This window comes from Piliocolobus tephrosceles, chromosome 3 (assembly GCF_002776525.5).
Source record: "Piliocolobus tephrosceles isolate RC106 chromosome 3, ASM277652v3, whole genome shotgun sequence".
Taxonomy (NCBI): Eukaryota; Metazoa; Chordata; class Mammalia; order Primates; family Cercopithecidae; genus Piliocolobus; species Piliocolobus tephrosceles.
In genome coordinates, this window is record NC_045436.1 from 146,060,762 (window position 1) to 146,080,993 (window position 20,232).

Below are 20,232 nucleotides of genomic sequence, written 5' to 3' on the forward strand. Positions count from 1 at the left end.
GAGTCTCGCTCTGTCGCCCAGGCTGGAGTGCAGTGGCCAGATCTCAGCTCACTGCAAGCTCCGCCTCCTGGGTTTACACCATTCTCCTGCCTCAGCCTCCCGAGTAGCTGGGACTACAGGCGCCCGCCACCTCGCCCGGCTAGTTTTTTGTATTTTTTAGTAGAGACGGGGTTTCACCGTGTTAGCCAGGATAGTCTTGATCTCCTGACCTCGGGATCCGCCCGTCTCAGCCTCCCAAAGTGCTAGGATTACAGGCTTGAGCCACCGTGCCCGGCCTCCTCAACTGTTAAATGGGGATAATAATAGCCTCTACACCTCTTATGGCTGTTGTGAGGATTAAATTAATTAGTACATAACAACTGCTTAGCACCCTCTTGCAACACAGAACATTTCAATAAACATAAGCTACTATTATTTTTGCTGTGACTCGATGGTAGTTTTCCAAAATGTTTTTGTTTGTTTGCTTGTTTGTTTTTTGAGATGGAATCTCGCTCTGTCACCCAGGCTGGAGTGCAGTGGCTCGATCTTAGCTCACTGCAAGCTCCGCCTCCCAGGTTCACACCATTCTCCTGCCTCAGCCTCCTGAGTAGCTGGGACTACAGGTGCCTGCCACTACGTCTGGTTAATTTTTTTTGTACTTTTAGTAGAGGTGGGGTTACACCATGTTAGCCAGGATGGTCTCGATCTCCTGATCTCATGATTCGACCGCCTCAGCCTCCCAAAGTGCTGGGATTACAGGTGTGAGCCACCGTGCCCAGCCTCCAAAATGTTTTAATATCTACTAAGACCCATAAATAAATGCTCCACAAATACATCCATTCCTTACAATGGTCTTATGCTTTCTGCCACCTGCCCCTATCAATAAAAATGAAAATCAGCAACCACAAAGACAGAAATGAGAAGGGCAGTGTCACATTGCAAATCGAATAGAAGTACCAGCTGCAAAAACTCAGCCAGCTTAAGCAAATAGAAGAACATGAGGCAGCGAGTTTCAACTGTGAGTCTTGCCGTAACAGAGCTCTCAGACAGCAGCTGCACTAAGCATGTCTTATCCCATGGAAGGCAAATGCGTGCTCATATTCAAAGGAAGCTCGTTCCCTACACATTTCGCATGTCTCAAGGAAACCGTGCAGATAGAGTCTGTTCAAATCTTTCCAAATCTTTGTTTTGTCCTGGGCAACTTATTTAGTTATCTAGAGAGTTCGATGTTGTCCTTGTTAAGCATGGTAGCTGCAAGAACAAGAGTGGTGATTGTTTTTACAATGATAAAGTATGCCCATGTTAATAATCATTGAAATCTACCAGAAAGGGTACATGCTGCCCCAGTACCACTAGTTACAATTCTTCAACCTCTTTCATATCTGTGAGTACCTTTCTTGTGCCTAAAGATGAATGCTTTTCTACTGTTTTATTGTTTTCGGCGGTGGGGCAGTTGGGTAGTCTTGCCAGGTTTTCCTACAACATTTATATATCTTGAAGGGACAACTTTTGATTTTACTTGCTAACTCTTGCTATATCATTATTTTCCAATTTATTCATTTCCGATTCTATCCTATTTGTGTTGACACTGACAGCTGAGAGAAAGGTAAAGATTGTGTTTAGATTGTACACATTTCTGAGCAAAGAATTCATCCTCCTGTTTTTTGTTTGTTTTGTTTTGTTTTGTTTTGTTTTGTTGGGTTGTTTGTTAGACCCAGTCTCGCTCTGTCACTCAGGCTGAAGTGCAGTGGCATGATCTTGGCTCACTGCAACCTCTGCCTCCTGGGTTCAAGTGATTCTCCTGCCTCAGCCTTCTGAGTAGCTGGGATTACAGGCACCTTACTTTCTAATTACAGTTTTTTTGTCTTTGTTTTTTTCTGGTTGCTGAAGTTAAATGCCTCATCTATCTGTTTTCTGTTGCTCTCATTTCATAACAAAAGCATTTATTTGAGACAATTTTATTCAAAGGACAGGGTGACTCCATGCAGGCACCTGGGCTATGTAAGATTTGTGAAAATAAAGTTTTCCTCCGCTAAAGAGCCCTGCATGTGAGATGGCTGCAGAGAAGATGGAAGAACATTAGAACTGGGAGCAGCCGTAAGGACAGCCAAAGCCTTACCTCTACAAATGAAGGATCTGACGCTAGAAAATGAGAGCATTTGATACTGAAAGTCAGATATTCTCACATGGAGTCTGTGCTCTAGTTGAGGTAGAAGGCTTTATTTTGTTTTTCTTTTTATTTATTTATTTTATTTTCTGAGACAGAGTCTTGCTCTGTCACCCAGGCTGGACTGCAAGTAGCTCGATCTCGGCTCACTGCAACCTCTGCCTCCCAGGTCAAGCAATTCTCCTGCCTCAGCCTCCCGAGTAGCTGGGATTACAGGTACCTGCCACCATGCCCAGCTAATTTGTGTATTTTCAGTAGAAACGGAGTTTCATCATGTTGGCCAGGCTAATCTCGAACTCCTTACCTTAGATGATCCGCCTGCTTCGGCCTCCCAAAGTGCTGATATTACAAGCGCGAGCCACCGCGCCCAGCCCAGAAAGAAGTCTTTAAAAGCAAAACAACTACAAATTCCCTTTCCCTCCCTTCCTTCCCTCTGCGTGGTACCAGATCACCTGTCATCTCCCAAAGAACCTAGTTATCTGTTTCCTTTCCTAATCAATACAAACATGAAATACTGTGTGAATTCTGTGTTCAGAGTTAAGCTTTAGCTAGGCACGACCCCCTCCAGGTTGGTCATTGGAGGAAAGTTCTGGAAGACAGAGGAGCAGGCTAGCTTTCCACTGCTGTCTGCTGCGAAAATACTCTTGGCTGACGTTGCAGGACTTTTCTGTAGTTACGGTAAAAGGGGATTCTTGTCCGTCCCACGGCCACGAAAATGTAGGCTTGCAGACGGTTTAAAGGATGAGAAAAGGATTTTATTGGGTGAAAAGGGAAAGAAGCAGGGGAAACAAGGATCCCCCGAAAGGCCAGAGTCTCCTGCTAGAGCGCTTCCCGCCCGCAGTTTGAATCCCAGGTTCCACACAGGAAGAGGAGGGACGAGGTTCCTCCCTGCTGCAAACATCATGAACTTCCTGAGGTTCCACCTCAGTGGGCAGGTTGGGTGGAGTTTCTCCAGGGACCCTTTCCCACTGAGACCTGGCTGTCTCGGTGACATCTGCTTTGACTGTGAATTCTAGCACAGGGAGCTTGAATAATTAACTCAGTGAGAAAGGAGTATCACAATTATTCAGGCATTTGTTATGGTTACTGTTCTTGTGTTTTCTCCCAGTCACCACAGCGTGATTTCAATGCCTTAATCCTACATTTCTTAACTGGAGTTGGGGTAGAGGGAGGTATGCTTAAGAACCACCTTGGGAGTATTTTTGTCAAAACTATACACTCTCCACTCCTTGGATGATCAACAATGATCTAATCAAAGAAAGGGGGATATAACGGACAAAAATTAATCTAAGAATCTAGTTTTGGAAATAAAAGTAAGGATAGATGTTCATCATATTCTTAGTGACGAAGATTTTGATCAGCGTGAATGTCCAACAACAGGAAAATAAATTATGTTATTATTATATGTTTGTAACTATTTCTTTTTAGAACATCAGATGGTTTAACTTTTTCATCTTGCAAAATCATTGTTTATATGTTTTTTTGTTTAAATGTTTATATACATGGCAGAGAGGGTGGATAGGAAAATCACCAAAATGTGGGGTTTTTTTCTTTTCTTTTTTTTTTTTTTTTTTTGAGACAGAGTCTCGTTCTGTCGCCCAGGCTGGAGTACAGTGGCACAATCTGGGCTCACTGCAACCTCCGCCTCCCAGGTTCAAGCAATTCTCCTGTCTCAGCCTCCCGACTAGCTGGGACTACAGGCCCCCGTCACCACACCTGGCTAATTTTTTTGTATTTTTAGTAGAGACGGGGTTTCACCGTGTTAGCCAGGATGGTCTCGATTTCCTGACCTCGTGATCCACCTGCCTCGGCCTCCCAAAGTGCTGGGATTACAGACTTTTTTTTTTTTTTTTTTTTTTGAGACAGAGTCTCTGTTGCTCAGGCTGGAGTGCAGGGGCACGGTATCGGCTCACTGCAGCCTCCGCTACCTGAGTTTGAGAGATTCTCCTGCCTCAGCCTCCCGAGTGGCTGGGACCACAGACACCTGCCACCACGCCCCGCTACTTCTTGTATTTTTTTGTAGAAACAGAGTTTTGCCTTGTTGCCCAGGCTGGTCTCAGGAGAGCCACCCACCTTGGCCTCCCAAAGTGCTGGGATTACAGGCATGAGCCTCAGCGCCAGCCAGTTGTTTTTCTTTTGAATACAATACATTATTATTACCTATAGTTCTCATGTTTTGCATCAGATCTCTAGACTGGTTCATCCCAGGTATCTGTTACTTTGTATCCCCCCATCCTCTATCTCCCTACTTCCTACCTCCCACCCTGCTCCAGGTAATCACTATTTTATTGTCTTTGTATATTTGGCTTTTTTTTTTCTTCTATATTTCACATATATACCAGGCTTGGTGGCTCATGCCTATAATCCTAGCACTTTGGGAAACTGACACACATATGGCCAGGAGTTCAAATCCTGCCTGGGTAACATGGGTAATACATCAAGACCTTGTCTTTACCAAAAAAAACAAAACAAAAACAAACAAAAAAAAAACTTAGCCAGGCAAGATGCTATGCACCTATATTCCCAGCTACTAGGGAGGCTAAGGCAGGAGGATTGCTTGAGGCTGGGAATTCAAGGCTGCAGTGAGTTCTCTTTAGGCCACTGCACTCCAGTTTGGGCAACAGAATGAGACTGTCTTTGATAAAACAAAAAACAAAAACAATTTCACATACAAGTGAGATCAAGCAATATTTTTCTTTCTGTGACTGGCTTATTTTACTTGACATAATGTCCTTCAGGTTCACACATGTGGCAGCAAATGGCAGGATCTCCTTTTTTTTTTTAGATTGAATAATATCCCACAGCCTATCTATGGCACAGTTTCTTTCCTTTTTTTCCTCCCAAACTGCTGTGAACACTAAGCACAGTTTTGTTTATTTATTTGTTTGTTACAGCATCTCACTCTGTCGCCCAGACTGGAGTGCAGTGGCGCGATCTCGGCTCGCTGCATTTGAGGTTTCACCATGTTGGCAAGGCTCGTCTCAAACTCCTGACCTCACATGATCCACCCAACTCGGCCTCTCAAAGTACTGGGATTACAGGCGTGAGCCATCGCGCCCAGTCAGCACAGTTTTTTAAATCCATTCTTCCTTTAACACACACTTAGGTTGTTTCCACATCCAGGCTATTGCAAGTAATGCTGCAATGAACATGGAGTGCAGATATCTTTATGAGGTGGTGATTTCGTTTCTTTTGGGTTTATGCCTAGAAGAGGGATTGCTGGGTCATCTCGTAATTCTATTTTTAATTTCTTTAAATGATCACGGCTCACTGCAGCCTCCATCTCCTAGGCTCAAGTGATTCTCCTGCCTCAGCCTCCCAAGTAGCTGGGAATACACCCATGCACTACTACACTAGGTTAATTTTTTTACTTTTTGTAGAGACAGTGTCTTGCTATGTTGCCCAGGCTGGTCTCGAACTCCTAGATTCAAGCAATCCTCCCACCTCAGCCTCCCAAAGTGCTGGAATTAGGTATAAGTCACTGTGCCCGGCCTCTCTTGTCTTTTTTATATTAGCTATCCAGTTGTTTGTTTTGAATGAGATTAATAAAGACTTCAAATTTCTTCTGCTTTATACCTTTTTTTTTTTTTTTTTGGTAGTTTTAGTGTTTTTTTCTCATAACCATTATTGCTTTTATAATCAGAAATAAGCCCAGGAAAGTTTATAATAAAACTTCAAATTCGTACTTTCTATTTCTTGCCATCAGTTCAGGAGAAAAAAAAAAAAGAAATGAGAAAAGAAAAGGGAGGTAAGAGGAGAGGACAGGGAGCCAGGCACGGTGGCTCACGCCTGTAATCCCAGCACTTTGGGAGGGAGGCCGAGGCAGGTGGACAAGGTCAAGAGATCGAGACCATACTGGCCAACATGGTGAAACCTTGTCTCCATTAAAAATACAAAAATTAGCTGGGCATGGTGGCGCACGCTTGTAGTCCCAGCTACTTGGGAGGCTGAGGCAGGAGAATCGCTTGAACCCGGGAGGTGCAGGTTGCAGTGAGCTGAGATCATGCCACTGTACTCCAGCCTGGCAACAGAGTGAGACTCTCATCTCAAAAAAAAAAAAAAAAAAAAAAAAAAGAGTAGAGGACAGGGGAGCAGAGAGAGGAAGGAAAGAGAAAGTGATAATGCAGAGAAAAATAAATACTGGTTTGCCAATAGAGGTGACATGCAAAATATTGAACAAGAGTTCAGACCAGACTCTCTGCAGTGAGAACAGTTTGACTCTGACTGTGACTAACTGGTCCACTTGCACTGTTGTATATCCAGACTGTCAGCCTGTTTTCAGGCTCACTGTACAAGGAAGGGTATGGTTGGGAACACACTGTTACCTTGCACAGAGCGTATTTCCCTTCACCTCCATCTGATGCTCATCACCATGAGCCTTATTTGGCTGCCCCAGTCAAAATGAACTTCTTCCTCTGTTCCCTCATACCTCTCACGTAGTGTGTACTACAAATGCTGCCTCCTAGTATAGCAATGAGTGTCCTATTTTCTTTCCTGCTATTGCATAAATCTTTGAGGACAGGGGTTGTATTCCCACAGCATCTAACTTGCCAGGGATCACATTCTCATCTTCATCCAACTATATTCAAGCAAAAACTATTTGTGATCATGGGGTGCTTTCCAGGGAGTTCCTGCATTTAGGGTAATCAGCTACCTTTTGCAATTTTGGGTGGCCAATTTGTCCATACCCAGGATCTGAGCAATTTACTGAGGTAGGAGAACAGAGGTTTCCTAAACTAGCCCCTCTAAGGGGACAGGGGGTCCAAGGGGAAGTTGTCCTGATGTGCAAGAGATGTCCTCTACTGATGGTGATAGTAGAGTTAGATAACCACAAAGATCCTCTTTTGTTCTGGGCTGGGGGTAGAGGGATGGGGACAACGGGAGGGGAAGTTAGGGGAGCAAACTGTCAACAGCAAGGCAGTGTCAACTGGATATAATTTCAAAGATACCTACAGGGAATACTGGGTGGTGCTTTTGCAAAGAAAAGCAAAAAAGTTCTTAGATTCAATGTAATCATTCATTTGTTTATTTAACAAACAGTAATATTACTCTAGCCATGCATGTGCTGGAGATTTGGAGATTTTAAGATATCATAAAACACATTGTTGGGAAGACTGCAGTGAAGTGGTCATTCACAGATTTAAACACACTGCTGAGTTGAACTGATCCAACCTCATTGTATTAGTTTGCTAGGGCTACAGTAATAAACTGCCACAGAATGGGTGGCTTCAGAGAAATTTATTATCTCATAGCTCTGGAGGCTAAATTCCAAAATCGAAGTGTCAGCAGGGCTGGTGCCTTCTGAGGGCTGTGAGGGAGGGAGCTGTTCCAGGCCTCTCTCCTTGCCTGTATGGTGTCTTCTTCCTGTGTCTCTTCACATCATCTTCCCTCTGTGGTTATCTCCGTGTCCAAATTTCTCCTTTTTATAAGGACGCCAGTCACATTGGATTAGGGTCCACCCAAATTACCCCCATTTTAACTTGTGTGATGGTCAATACTGAGTGTCAACTTTATTGAATTGAAGGATACAAAGTGTTGTTCCTGGGGGTGTCTGTGAGGATATTGCCAAAGGAGATTAAAATTTGAATCACTGCACTGGGAAAGGCAGACCCACCCTCAATCTGGATGGGCACAATCTAATCAGCTGCCAATCTAATCTGCCTGCCAGAATAAATGCAGGCAGAACGTGAAAAGACTAGACTGTTGGCAGGGCATGATGCCTAACACCTGTAATTCCAGCATTTTGGGAGGCCGAGGTGGGCGGATCACTTGAGTTCAGGAGTTCAAGACTGAGACTAGTCTGTCCAACATGATGAAACCCCATTGCTACTAAAAATACAAAAAATTAGCCGGGTGTGGTGGCGCATGCCTACGATCCCAGCTACTGGGGAGGCTAAGGCACGAGAATCACTTGAACCCACGAGGTGGAGGTTGCAGTGAGCCAAGATCGTGCCACTACACTCCAGCATGGGCGACAGAGTGAGACTCCATCTCAGAAAAAGACCAGACTGGCTTAGTCTCCCGGCCTCCATCTTTCTCCTGTGCTGGATGCTTCCTGCCCTCGAACATCAGACTCCACGTTCATCAGCTTTGGGACTCCTGGACCTTAGACTACAGACGGAAGGCTGCACTGTCGGCTTCCCTACTTCTGAGGTTTTGTTGCAGATGGCCTATTGTGTGACCTCACCTTGTGATCGTATGAGTCAATACTCCTTATAAACTCCCCTTTATGTACATATCTATCCTATTAGTTCTGTCCCCCTAGAGAACCCTGACTAATGCAACTTGATTACTTCTGTAAAGACCTTACCTCCAATTAAGATCATATTCAGGAGTACTGGGGGTTAGGACTTCAACATGTGAACTTTGGGAGAACACAATTCAAGCCATAACACCCAGCCACATCATAGGGGATGATCCAAAGCTGAACCTAAGTGTCATCAGACAACACTGAAATGCTTCTCTGGCCATGTTGTATGGGAATCACCACACAGCATTACTCTGGGACGCAAAGGTGGCACCGACACCAGGCTCAACAACAATAAGTAAAAAACAAGATGGCACTCTTTCTGCCAATGGCATTGGCAGCCTTCTCCTAGAGCTTGGCTCCTGGTTTCCTGGCTAGTTTTTGGCAGAAGGGATGGACAAACAATGAAAGTGACAGCATGCCCTGGCACTTCGCGTTGGAAAAACTTGCGAAGGGCAGAAGATAGACTGAGAAAAGTGGAAGCCCAGTCCTTTAGGTATGCAACCTAGCAAGATAGGCTAAATATACCTAAATGCCTTGACCAAACTCCAATATAACTGATAAAATCATTATACTGGGCATCCCTAAATAAAACTACAGCAATCTGCTTTTGCTGAAATATTAAAACTGTATTCTCACACAAGTTGTCAAGAAAGTAAATAAATCTCTCCATCATAAACATGTAAAAGCCTTTTCCATATCACTTAGCTCCTAGTTTCAATCCCTTTCCAACATATCAGAGGAACCAAAACAGAAAAGACATCACTGAGCAAAATGAGGATATGTGAAATACAATTGCACTATCTTAAATGACCCATGACATATTAACTCAATCATTTAAGTTAATGCATAACCTGACAGAATTATTGAACAGGAAATGATCTCATTTGGTAACATCTGGCCAAAAAGATACAGCTGAAAAAAGGTAGTCAACAATTTCCAATTAAAACACAAAAATGGATGAGGTCTGCTGAGCTCCTGCATGTGCTTTTTTTTTTTAGACAGCGTCTCACTTGCTCACCCAGGATGGAGTTCAGTGGCACCACTCGGCTCACTGCAGCCTCAACCTCCCAGATTCAAGTGATCCTCCTGTCTTAGCGCCCCCCAGGTAGTGTGGGACTGTGATGGCACATGGGACTAAAGTCACCCGCCACCACACCTGGCTAATTTTTGTATTTCTTGTAGAGACAGGGTTTCCTCATGTTGCCGAAGCCGGTCTTCAACTCCTAAGCTCAAGTGATCTGCCTCCATCAGTCTCCCAAAGTGCTGGGATTACAGGCGTGAGCCACCGCACCCGGCCATCCTGCATGTGCTCTTATTAGACAACTACCTAGTTCATTTTCTTTATTTGTAATCTTTAAATATATTACCACAATGGACTCTTAAATTGGGATGACCAGTGTACATAATAAGCAGGCCCCCTAAAAAAAACTGAGGTTAATGATTGAGGGTATATATCTTGAAATTTATGTTTTTATTTCCATGAGAATTGTAGACAGAATTACTGAGTTAAATGTGTATTTTAACTTTTAAAAGCTTTTTACCCTCAAGTTCATAAGGTGTTTCTCTTTTTTCAGAGTTTTTTTTAACTTTTCTAAATTTCATTAATATTAGTCTTTTATTAATTTCCTCCTCTACTTTCTTTTATGGCTATTTTACTTCTCTTTTTTGAGACTGAGTCGTGCTCTGTCACCTAGGCTGGAGTGCAATGGTGCAGTCTCAGCTCACTGAAACCTCTGCCTCCCGGCTTCAAGCAATTCTCCTGCCTCAGCCTCCCGAGTAGCTCAGATTACAGATGCCCGCCACCATGCCCAGCTAATTTTTGTATTTTTAGTAGAGACGGGGTTTCACCATGTTGGTCACACTGGTCTCAAACACCTAACCTCAGGTGATCCACCCAACTCAGCCTCCCAAAGTGCTGGGATTACAAGCGTGAGCCACCGCACCCAGCTTCCCTTTTTTCTTTTTCTTTTTTTAAAGATGAGCACTGAATTTCCAATCTTTATGTACTTTATGTACAGCTCTTGCTGGGTTTTGTACATTTGGTTATGTCGAGTTTCCATTTTTTCCTTTATAAAGTTTATAATTTCAATTTACTTTCTAATTTGATCCAATGATTATTTAGGAGGGTGGTCTCAAATTTCAAATAATTATTTTTAAATCTTTTATATATTCCAAATTTCATTAATTTGCATCTAATTTCATCAAATAATGTGAAATTTTAAAATCTCTATTTTTAAGTTTTTTTTTTTTTTCTTTTTTGAGACAGAGTCTTGCTCTGTTGTGCTGGCTGGAGTGCAGTGGAGCAATCTTGGCTCACTGCAACCTCTGCCTGCTGGGTTCAAGCAATTCTCATGCCTCAGACACCCAAGTAGCTGGGATTATAGGTGTGTGCCACCATGCCAGGCTTTTTTTTGGTATGTTTAGCAAAGGCAGGGTTTCACTATGTTGGCCACGCTATTTCATACTCCTGACCTCAGATGATTCCCCCGCCTCGGCCTCCCAAAGTGCTGGGATTACAGGCAAGAGCCACCATGCCCAGCCCTCTATTTTTTATTTTTGTAGCCAAGTTTATGATAAATTTGTGTAACTACTTAGTAGCCAATATATATATTTGACCAGGTGCAGTGGCTCAAGCCTGTAATCCCAGCACTTTGGGAGGCAGATGTGGGCGGATCACCTGAGGTCAGGAGTTCAAGACCAACCTGGCCAACATGGTGACACCTCGTCTCTACTGAAAATACAAAAGATGGCCGGGCGCGGTGGCTCAAGTCTGTAATCCCAGCACTTTGAGAGGCCGAGACGGGCGGATCACAAGGTCAGGAGATCAAGACCATCCTGGCTAACACAGTGAAACCACGCCTCTACTAAAAAACACAAAAAACTAGCCGGGTGAGGTGGCGGGCACCTGTAGTTGCAGCTACTCAGGAGGCTGAGGCAGGAGAATGGCGTAAACCCAGGAGGCGGAGCTTGCAGTGAGCTGGGATCCGGCCACTGCACTCCAGCCTGGGCAACAGAGCGAGACTCCATCTTAAAAAAAAAAAAAAAAAATACAAAAAATAAGCTGGGTGTGGTGGTGCACACTTGTAATCCCAGCTACTCAGGAGGCTGAGGCGGGACAATCACTTGAACCCGGGAGGCGGAGGCTACAATGAGCCAAGATCACGCCATTGCACTCCAGCTTGGGCAACAACAGCAAAACTCTGTCTCAAAAAAAAAAGAAGAAGAAGAAAAGAAATAAAAGAAATACATATATTCTCTGAAGAATGTATAATTCTATATATATTTATTATAGCAAATGGGTCAATTGGTTTCTCTATGGTCTCCTATTTTTTGTCTACTAGATCTGTCTAGTTCTGAAAAAGGTGCAGTAAAATCCACAAATTTCATTTTTATGTTATCCTTATATTTATAACAATCTTCTGATTTATATGTTTATGATATTGTTCGGTGCTTATCTTCATATATTGTCTTTTGTAGGTACTGTTCTTCTCCGTTTAGTCCCACCTTTTCTGATATTTCTTTATATATCTGTAGTATTGCTTTTCCAACTGCCTTAAATATTTCTTTATCACTCTAAGTGTGTTTCTTATCAACAACATATTCACTGGATTTGTTTTTAATCCATTCTGATAGTCTCTGTCTTTTGATAGGAAAATTCGGCTCATTTACATTTAATATAATCACTGATATTCTTTATTTTATTCCTTCTCTCTTGCTTATATTTACTATTAAACTTACTTCATTTTTTTTCCTTCTCTTTATATATACTGGTATGATCAAGTTATAATTTATTCCTTTGTTTCCTCTTATAATTTCAAAATGACATTACACTTTCCCACTCCACTAGTGGTTATGTTCTTTTTTAATACACATCATCAAACACATATTACTATTATGTAAGAGTATATTATTTTCCCACCAAGTTACTGTATTCCTTGATACTTTCCCTCCACCCAATAAGATGAAACTTTAGAATGTTTTTACTTCTTCTTCCCTTTCCTCCAATACCACCTCTTAGGTGTTGCTGAGAAAAATTGTAACTTTTACTTCCAGGCTCTAGTTAGAGTCGTCACATTTATCTTAAGTGTCTTTATTTAACACATATAGTACACATTTTCCGTCATTTCATCATCGTCCAAGTACATTAATATACATACCCATGTATATTACAAGGCTCATCATTTTCCCTTTCCACTTTACCTTCTCATTTCTTGGAGTCTCTATTCTCATTAATTTGTTATTTAGTTACAGTCCTCTTTTCAGTTTCTTCAGATGGGGATATGCAGACGATAGGTTCTTGGAATCCTTTCTGCATCTCTTTCACTCTGGCAGGTGAATGATGCTTGGCTGGAAAGAGACTTCTTGGGTTACTTTCCTTTTCTCTTAACAGGTATACATATGATTCCACTGTCTGATACCAGTCCAACTCTTTTCCCATTATAAATAACTTCTTTCGTATGGAATCTTATATATTTTTCTCTTTAACTTTGAGATTCAGGAATTCTGTCAGAGTATGTTTAGGTGTATGCTTTTTCTCATCAATCCTGCCTAGAATTTAGTGAACACTTTCAACCTGCAAATATAAGGCTTTATTCAGCTCAGGAAATTTACTTCTATTAAATCTGGATTTTCTCTTGTATTTCACTCTGGAACTCCAATTATTCACAAATTAGATCTCTTGGATCTGTCCTCCCTTCTTCCAGCAGTTGTATAAATTTAAGAGTTAAAAAAGGCAGATTAATGCTTTTCCTGGTAATATCAGATCATCACAAACACCAGGTCAATTATCTGATTATAACATTTGGTACTAGAAGGCAGCCTAAAGAGAAACATATTAAAATACATATAATTTGTACACTGAATAATTCACTCTAATATCAAGTATGGCATTTTCACTATGTTTCAAAATGTAAAAGTATAGTTAGAATGAATAAGATCTAGTATTTAATAGTATAAAAGGGTGACTACAGTCAACAATAATTTAGTATACATTTTAAAACAACTATAAACTGAATTGTTTGTAACACAAAGGAGAAATGCTTGAGGGGATGGATATCCCATTTACCCTGATGTGATTAATATGCATTGCATGCATGTATCAAAAATATCTCATGTACCCCATAAATGTACACACCTCCTATGTACACACAAAATTTTAAAATAAAAAGCACATCTATTAATTATCTTGTTTTCTTTTTTCTTTTTTTTTAGATGGAGTTTCGCTGTTGTTGCCCAGGCTGGAGTGCAATGGCACGATCTTGGCTCACCACAACCTCCACCTCCTGAGTTCAAGCGATTCTCCTGCCTCAACTTCCCAAATAGCTGGGATTACAGGCATGCACCACCACGCCCGGCTAATTTTGTATTTTTAGTAGAGACGGGGTCTCTCCATGTTGGTCAGGCTGGTCTTGAACTCCCAACCTCAGGTGATCCACCCACCTCGGCCTCCCAAAGTGCTGGGATTACAGACCGTGCCCGGCCAATTGTCTCTATTTTTTAATGACTTTCTAACAGTAATATATACAGTTTTAAAATAAAAACTGTTCAGACAATTAAGGCAAAATCTAACTCTCCCACCTTTGACCCCACAGGCCTATCCCGCAAGATAACCTGCTGTTCACAGTTTCTTACAGAATCCTTCAGAAATTCTTCATGTGAAACAGGGAAAAAACTTATTACTGTGGGAGTATTTGTAGCTTCCTTCCTCCTGCCTACTAACAAAAAAAAAAATGCCAGTATTTGCACTCTGACCGCTTCCCACTGGCTACACCCCCTGCCCCTTGCATTGTCTTATTGTGTAGATAAAATAAATGGGAGGGAGGTGTGTTTTATGAGAATAACCAAGAAAGCTGAGATGAGAGATTTATATACAAAAGGTCCAGAACTATTCGCTAGGCAGAAGAAAACAGAAAGAAAACGGGAAGGGAGATAGATAAGGCCTAGCAGTTGTAGAGACGTCAGGGAGGGTTTTGGTGAAAGGAGGAGAGGAAGAAATACAGAGACAGAGGCTTTGGGGTATGAGAGTGGGAGACAAAAAGAATATGAAGGGAAAACTAATTTCAACTTGTGCTATATAAAACACAAATGTTTCCTACAAGTTCTTTGAGGAATACTGACTTCTGAACATGACATCCTCTGAAACTGAGTCATAAGGGGCCCAGAATCTATTCTATTCACTGTATGTGTGGGTTTGCATTTATATATACATATACACACACACATATGTACATAGAGATGTATACTATATCGGTGGATCTATCTACACATATCCTTTTAAAAACACACTAATGGATCATACTGTGAGTACCCTTTTACACCTTGCTTCTTTTTCTCTTAAAATTACAGGCAGTGGCTCACACCTATAATCCCAGCACTTTAGGAGACGAGGCAGGTGGATCACTTGAGGCCAGGAGTTCAAGACCAGCCTGGCCAACATGGCAAAACCCCATCTCTACTATAAATACAAAAAATCGCCAGACATGGTGCCGCACACCTGTATTTCTAGCTACTTGGGAGACTGAGGCACGAGGATCACTTGAGCCCAAGAAGCAGAGGTTGCAGTGGGCTGTGATTGCGCCACTGCACTCCAGCCTGGGTGACAGAGCAAGACAAAAAAAAGTGCAGATTGATTTTTATCCTATTTCCAAAAAAAGATTTGCGTTAGCTTACAATAAAATCACAGGAATATGACCTAAAACTATTAACATGACTCTAAGGACAGGAACCAAGAAATATAAGGGACGAGGAAGAAACTATATTCAGATATTCTAGCTAATGATTCCATGAAGGTAACATAAAATTAATAAGCTACTTTAAAAATAGATTCCTATGTAACCCACTGCCAAAAATTTGAAAGAAAAAAATGATTTTACCTAAGAAAGAACAGAACAATGAAAAGAAAAACGTAGCCCAGAGCTTAAGAAAACAGTGAGCTCTTCTTATAGCTCAGCAAATAGATCACCAGAGTCTTCAGAGTCTCAGCAAAGAGATCAGCAGAGTTGCCTGTAATTGTTTAAATAAGTAGGGAAATCACAATAATTTGAAATAATGGGTAATGTGTAAGCCTATTTTGTTGGTTTTCATAAATTCAGATGGATTAAATAGTCAAGAAGCGACTTCAAACAAAACAGTGAGGTCCCGCTGCAAAGAACTATTTCAGAAAGACTTAGGAAACTCCATTTCTCACCACTCTCTCCTTTCAGCCCCTCCCGGTGACCCTATCCATCTCATCTCTCCAGTCTTGGCAAAGCAGCAGATTAAAACAGAATAATCCTTATAATTCTTCTTCAACATGGGGCTGTGTTGAGTCAGATCCTATCTGTGTGAAGAATGGAGACCAGACAAATAAATAAAACATCTTAAATTCACCCAGACTTCTAGCAGACTGGCTTTCAATATTCCTCTCCACTGCACTGCCTGTCATTTTTCTATGTAATATGTACACAGAGTAGATGATCCAGAAATTTGGTATCAATTCTGTGACCTTCTCCACTCCGACTACCATCATCTCCATGCTCAGCCACAAATCAAACTCCCTTAGGAACAAATACCCACATCCTAATACCCTGAACTCGGAAGTTCTCTCCCTTCCTACAAACTCCTTCCACTTTCCCTCCCCCTCAAACTTTCTGAATCTGTTCTTTCCCCAACTATACCTTCACTGCTCACCTCTACTATTCCAGTCTATCAGCCCCCTCTGGATTCCACTTGACTCCTTACCAGCCTGTATCTCACAGTCAAGCTTTTCAACCTTACATATACAGCATCCTGAATTTCATCTCCTTTCCTTCCCACACTGACCCCTTCCCATACCTGTCCTCCAATCACTACCTGTGCTGAAACAAACTGAGGCCTCTGTTTCTCCTCTCTGATTCCTGAGAATTGCTGAAGCAAAGTCACTTAACTGATAAAGGACCAGGTGCTTAGAACATAGACATCTCAGTCTGAATCCTGGCTCTGCTATTATTGGCCGGGAAAGTTTTGGCAAATTCTATAATCTCTCTGAACATGTTTCCTAGTCTGTACAATGGGGTATATCAAATCATTAGGATGCTTCCAGCTGTAACACAAAACCCAAACAAAGGTAGCTTGTTGTCTCTCATAACAAGGCCACTAAAGGTCAGTTCCAGGGTTAATTCAGGGGCTCAATGACATCATCAAGAACAGGGTTTTTCTTCTCTACACTCACCATCCTTAGCACCTTGGCTTGGGCCTTAGGTTTGTCTCTTCATGGTTTCAACAAGGCAACTGCAATTCCAGACATCACACACAGACACAAAGTCTTGCTGAACAAGAGTGCATTTCTTCCTATGTGTCTCTCTGTATTCATGAGCAAAACTTTTCCTAGACCCATTCTAGCAGAATTCTTGTTGGTATGATCATATATCCACCCTTCAACTAATCACTGGCAAGGGAAAATGGCATTGCCATGATTGGCTTTTCCACCAATCAAAATTCACCTGCAGGAGCTACAGAGGGGTTGATCTTTCCTGAGCACACTGCCACCAGATGCCTGAACAAAAAGAGCTGTAATAGAAATACCTGTTGGGTAGGACAACAATGTCTGCCATGTGGGCAATAATACCTACCCCAGTGGGTGGTTTATACTAGGTACATTGCAAAGTACCTAGTGGTGTCTAGCTCACAGTAAACATAAGGGCTTCCAAATACATACACAAATCCTTTGACATTGTATCCTTCAAAAGGTAGAGCTAATTCTCCTATGCTTCAAAGTTAGCTGAATTTAATGGTTTGGTTCTAACAGAATTTGGCAGATAACTGCAAAAAACTTCCAATACTAAGTCATAAAAGGTACTGCAGTTTCCGACATGCTCACAAGGATTACCTCTTCTGGGGAAACCAGCCACCATGTTGTAAGGACACTCAAGCAGCCTTTGGAGAGGCCCACATGGGGTCCTCTCTCCCTGGATTTTGAGAACTTCAGACTTGGACTGAAAAATACCATCAGTGTCCCTGGCTCTGAGGCCTTCAGACTTGTACTGGGCCATACTACTGGCTTCCCTGTTTCTCCTGCTGAAGAACTTCTCTGGCTGCAACTTCTCAGCCTCCAAAATTGCAGGAGCCAATTCTCCTGATAAATCCTCTATCTATCTCCTGTTCATTCTGAAGAACCCTAATACCTACACCAATAAGCTACATTAAATAATAATGTGTATTATTTGCCATTGAGTAAAACCAATGCTCCTGAAATATATCCTAAGCTTATCCTGGACTTGGGGTACTCCTTGGCATACCTCTAAATATCCCAGTTGACATGCAATGCTTTTGTGACTAATATGTCAAGCCATTTTATTTCTATACCTGGTTGGACAAGTACCATCGGTGTAGCAAATATGAACATTTGATACTCATCCTCCAGCTCTATTTCTTCTTTTTTGAGACAGAGTCTCACTCTGTCACCCAGGTTGGAGTGCAGTGGCGCTATCTTGGCTAACTGCAACCTCCACCTCCCAGGTTCAAGCAAGTCTCCTACCTCATTCTCCTGAGTAGCTGGGATTACAGATGAGTGCCACCACACCTAATTTTTGCATTTTTAGTAGAGACGGGGTTTCACTATGTTAGCCAGGCTGGTCTCGAACTCCTGACTTCAAGTGATCTGCCTGTCTTGGTCCCCCAAAGTGTTGGAATTACAAGCATGAGCCACCACACCCAGCCTCAGCTCTACTTCTAATAAGACTTCCTGTAAAGTTTAAAATAACATTTCCCAGATCTTTTATGAAGGTAAAATTATATATATATATATATATGAATACAATAGTTTCTACCAGTTGGATATACTCCAGTGAAATTTGGGAGGCATAAGTAAGGTGGAGGCCGTCTACCCACTGGTATGGCTCATTCTGCTCAAAAGGCAAATGATGGAGATTTTTTTCTGCAACACTTTTCTGGTGCCTAGTCACCACCTTTGAGAATGGTTGAGAGACAGCTGTGGCAACAGTGCCATGGTGGCCTCCTGATTCCTCACCTTTAAATTAAAGCAGAGGTAGCAGTTACTAAGCAGGTTAATTCTGCAGCATTCTGGAATTCATCCCCACAGCCAGGTCTAGAATCCACTTCTCCAGTTCTTCCACCAACTTTTTAAAAATCCTTTTTTTATAGAGCTTTGCATATATTCAAAAGTAGACATTCTAGTATAATAAACATCTATCTTTCCCATTTACAAACTTATGGGCAATCTTGTTTCCTAAGTACCCACACCCACTTCCACCATCTCATTTTGAAGTAAATTGCTAACATCGTATCATTTTACATACATATTTCAGCATGTATCTTTTTTAAAACTAGAGATCCTTTTAAAAATACAACCACACCATTCCTAAAAAACAATCGTTCTTTAACGATTATCGAGTCAATGTTCACATTGCCAACTGTCCTGTGACTGTCAAAGTTTTTCTGCTGAACCAGTACCCAAAAAGGGTCCACAAATTGCAACTGGTATATGCCTCTTATATTTCAATGCATAAGCTCTCCCTCCACTTGTGTGGTTTTATTGTATCTACAACTTATTTAAAGAAATTGTGTTGTTTCCCACAGTCTATCCTGGTAATTGCATCCCGATGGTGAGGTCTGACATATTCCTCTGTCCTCTGTAATCCCTATAAATCGGTTGTTGGATCTACAGCCTTGATCAGATCTAATTCTCCAAGATGAGGGTGCATTCTCTCTGAGAAAATTTGTGTTTGCCTTTGTCAGACAGCTAATGGCAGCATTATCAGGCCGAGACCTCTACCAATTCAATTCTCGACTTGTCATTTTTTGACCACTCTAAGTGTTATGACTTTGGGCTGTTATTCTGTGAGGGCCAGTAGTGATTTTAACTTCTCAGGATTGATTGATTCATTCATTCATTTTTTGGTCTCTTCTGCTCAAGACAATATTCCTTGCAGTCCTTCTGAGGGTGGGAAGGAGGGCAAAATTGTTTTATTCATCCCCATCCCCACTGAGGATAAAGCTCTGCAGGGTGTTAGCTTTATGGAGTGCCTTAGTCTTTTAAGTTTGCTGTCCTTTGTCATCTGTCCCATCACCCCAAAACTGAAAACTAGAACTTAACACGAGTCAGGAGCACAAGCACCTTTTGCAAAAGTGCCTCTAATATTCTCACTTAGATTTCTGACCTAAGCCTCTTTCATCTTGTTAACTATGCAGTGTTTTTAGTGTGTGTTTAATATTTTAAACCAGAATCTTTTGTTTCCCCAACTCTCCCAGTTAGGGGGTCAGTCTGAGTTTTCTAACTTAAGAGATGCATGTGAAATAATGATGTTACTCGACTTACACTGGAGTCACTTATGTAATAAACTCACTGTAAGTTGAAAATATTGTAAGTGGAAAATGCATCCAACACCCCTAAGCTACTGAACATCATAGCTTAGCCTAGCCTACCTTAAATGTGCTTAGGAAAGTTAACGTTAGCAGGGCTGACTTAGGAGCTGCAGCTCGCTGCCACTGCCCATCACAGGAGAGTATTGCACCGCATATCACTAGCCCATCACCATTCAAGCTTTGAAGGATGGTTTCTACTAAATGCATATGGCATTCACACCATCACAAAATCGAAAAATAAGTCAAACCATCCTAAGTGGCGAACCATCTGTACATATATCCTATATTAAATAGGGCAGGCTAATGTAGCAATGCCAAAAACATGTTTTGACTAACGTACTTCCTGCCACTAGCACTTTTTAAGCTAGTCTATGTCATTTAGTTTTTTCCTACTTGAGGCTAGAACAGGATCTATAGAGCAACCCTCCCTGAATAAAATTCCCCGGCCGGGTACGATTGTTCACACCTGTAACCCCAGCACTTTTGGAGGCTGAGG

General features: G+C 41.8%; 1 protein-coding gene across 1 annotated transcript in view; it reads right to left on the reverse strand.

Annotated features, from left to right (window-relative positions):
- Window positions 1-12,460: 12,460 nt before the first annotated feature.
- Window positions 12,461-20,232, reverse strand: part of N4BP2 (NEDD4 binding protein 2) — a 104,332-nt gene continuing 96,560 nt past the window's right edge. The window contains exon 19 of the mRNA XM_023224594.2: window positions 12,461-12,743. The gene's annotated coding sequence lies outside the window, so the exon portion shown is untranslated. The remainder of the gene's footprint in view (window positions 12,744-20,232) is intronic.